General features: G+C 29.4%; 1 long non-coding RNA gene across 1 annotated transcript in view; it reads right to left on the bottom strand.

Annotated features, from left to right (window-relative positions):
* The window catches only part of LOC136796460 (uncharacterized), a 6,034-nt gene extending 3,641 nt beyond the window's left edge, over positions 1–2,393 (bottom strand). The window contains exons 1-2 of the long non-coding RNA XR_010844180.1: positions 2,237–2,393; positions 1,995–2,124 (exon numbers count right to left, since the gene is read on the bottom strand). This is a non-coding gene — a long non-coding RNA (uncharacterized lncRNA). The remainder of the gene's footprint in view (positions 1–1,994; positions 2,125–2,236) is intronic.
* Positions 2,394–2,864: the final 471 nt, after the last annotated feature.

Raw genomic sequence — 2,864 nt, 5'->3', positions numbered from 1 at the left:
AAAACCTTAAAAAAACATTGATTTTTCATTCGAAGCTCTATATCTTAAAACTACCAACAACACTAGAAAATCTAAGAGAATATTATTTAAAGAAGAGTAAATTTGCTGAAATATTAGCCCTAAAAGAGCTATTTACGTCCAATAGTTCTCGAGTTATAGCTTTTTTAAAAAGCAAAATTTCTTAAAAATCTACAAAAAGATTAATAGTTAGTTAGTTTATTTTGAAAAATTTATATCTAAAAAACCACTTGCCGTACAGATGTCTATTAGCACTCAAATTAAAGTTGGTTTAATGAGCTATAAAGTAGTTTATGATGTTTATCTTCGTAGGAGTAGTAATGTTCATGAAATTTGCTAAAATAGATTGATTTATAGTTGTAGTTATTGTGGACACATTTTCATTCTTCAAATTTATATACATATGTGAATATCATAAAAACTACTACACCTACGAAGATACATGTCATAAACTGCTTTATAGTAAATTAAATTTCCTTTATTTTGAGTGTTGGCTGACATACGTCTTATAGATCTAGAGATATATTTTTTTCAAAAATAAAACATTTTATAAATGAACATTTTGTGTGTTTATTTTGTCAAATATCATAATAATTATATATCCTACGTTGATATAAGATAAACGTTATAGACTACTTTCGGAGGTCTATATCTTTAAAGCTACAAACAATACTAGAAAACCTAAGAGAACATCATTTAAAGTAAAACAAATTTGCTTAAATATGAGTACTAATAGAGCTACATACGTTTAATATTTACAGAGATATAGCTTCTTAAAAAGCAACATATCATAAAAAAATACTGAAAAATCCATAGTGAATTTATTTTGAGAAATCTATATCTCAAAAACCATTCGATGTACAGATGTCTATTAGCACTCAAATTAAAGCTAGTTTTGTGGACTATAAATTAGTCCATTATATTTATCTTCGTAGGAGTAATAGTTTACATGATATTTGACAAAATAAATTCACAAAATTTTAATTTTTAGTTGTTCAGATTAGATGTTTGATTTTCAAAAAAGTGTGTCTCTGGAATCATAATACGTACAGATGTCTGCCAGCACTCAAAATAAAGGAAATTTAACTTACTATAAAGTAGTTTATCACATTTATCTTCGTAGGAGTAGTTGTTTTTATGATATTTGACAAAATAAATTCACAAAATGTTAATTTCTAGTTGTTCGGATAAAATGTTGGATTTTTGAAAAAATATATCTCAGGAACTATAAGACGCACATATGTCTGCCAGTACTCAAAATAAAGGAAATTTAACTTACTATAAAGTACTTTATGAAACGTATCTTCGTAAGGGTAGTAGTTTTTATGATATTCGCAAATGAATTTAAATTTTTTCCGAACAATTTATTTTAGCAAATATCATAAAAGCTACTACTCCTACAAAGAAAAACATAATTAACTATTTTGTAGTAAATTTAAATAGCTTTAATTTGAGTGTTAACAGACAACTGTACGTCTAATGGTTCCTCAGATATAGATTTCGCACAATAAATTCAATGACTACTGATTACCTACGTAATCAATTAATTACGTAAACAATTCTGTTAAAGCTCATATTTTGGAGATTATTTGCTTTTTAAAAAGATATATCTTGAGAACTATTCAATATAAACCGCTCTATTAGGACTCATATTTTAGTAAATTTACTCTACTTTAAATGATTTTCTATTATGTTTTTCAAGATATTGATTAAAACATTTTGAAACTTCCGCCATTTTGTATTTCCCTTACCTATACTTGACAGACTCATGAATTTTGATTAGTAATTATACGTAGTTTACGTCCCACATTTTGGCAATTCGACTATACAAATGTTTGGTCAGCAATACCGTTAGTAGTTCCGTTTACAACATTACATTGCCTTTCGTTTAGATCTTAAAATACTATATATCAACTTATATAAGATGTAAGGTAAATCGATAAACTAAACTTTCGGGATTCGATTCGATTACTTACTTGAATGGTATCGACGGCGTTCCTCACTAAAAAGATAATTATAGGTGACACCAACAGGACGATCACTAAGATAGTGATCCCGACAGCTTCTTGTCTATTTGCGTCCCGGAGGTCAGAGTTAACGTAATCCCTGAAAAAATAAATAAATAAATTTACTTATATATTTTATCTAAGTTATAATAATCGACAATTTTAGTTATAAGCATTACAATAATAACACAAGTCTACTACTCAAAAATTACTGTGTTTATTGATGCGTCCAAACAAAAAATGAACTATCGTTTTCTTCCATCACGTAAATTTTTTTCGCAACTTGAACATCAGTGAAGACTAAAATGATTTTATTCTAACATATTTACAAATACTACATAGTTTAGTGGTTACAGATATCTCTCTCTGACTGTGACTGTGACTGTGACTGTTACTATAACTTTAACTGTCCTAGCTATCCAGTCCTAGAGAACATATTTGAGAAGAGGGGGTAGGAAGAATAATGAAATAGGAGAAGGGGGTTGGGCCAATCAGATAATTTAGGAAATTAGGCGGGGCCTGGAGAGCCAATGGAATTAGAAATAAATATCTGGGAGGGGGAAAAGGCGTGTCTTAAAAGAGGGTGTCAGATTCTTTCCAAGAATAGGATAATTGCCCTGGTAAGAGTTGGGTCTTGAGAGAACTGACTTCCATGTGTTAAACATAAAATAGTTAGACAGATGCAAGTCCGTTGTGAGATGACAGCTTGTACCTCCTTGCGTTTTATACATTGATATAGAATACTAAGGAAAGGTAACTTCCTCTATGGTTAGTGTCTGCCGAAATGTGCCAGATGTCAACAGGAACCACTATATAGTTTATAATGATAGTCCATTTATA

The sequence above is a fragment of the Halyomorpha halys genome, unplaced genomic scaffold (genome assembly GCF_000696795.3).
Source record: "Halyomorpha halys isolate HHAL.00 unplaced genomic scaffold, Hhal_1.1 Scaffold1918.1, whole genome shotgun sequence".
In the NCBI taxonomy this organism is placed as follows: Eukaryota; Metazoa; Arthropoda; class Insecta; order Hemiptera; family Pentatomidae; genus Halyomorpha; species Halyomorpha halys.
Note: the sequence above shows the minus strand (reverse complement) of the source record. Positions and strands in the feature narration are given on the sequence as shown.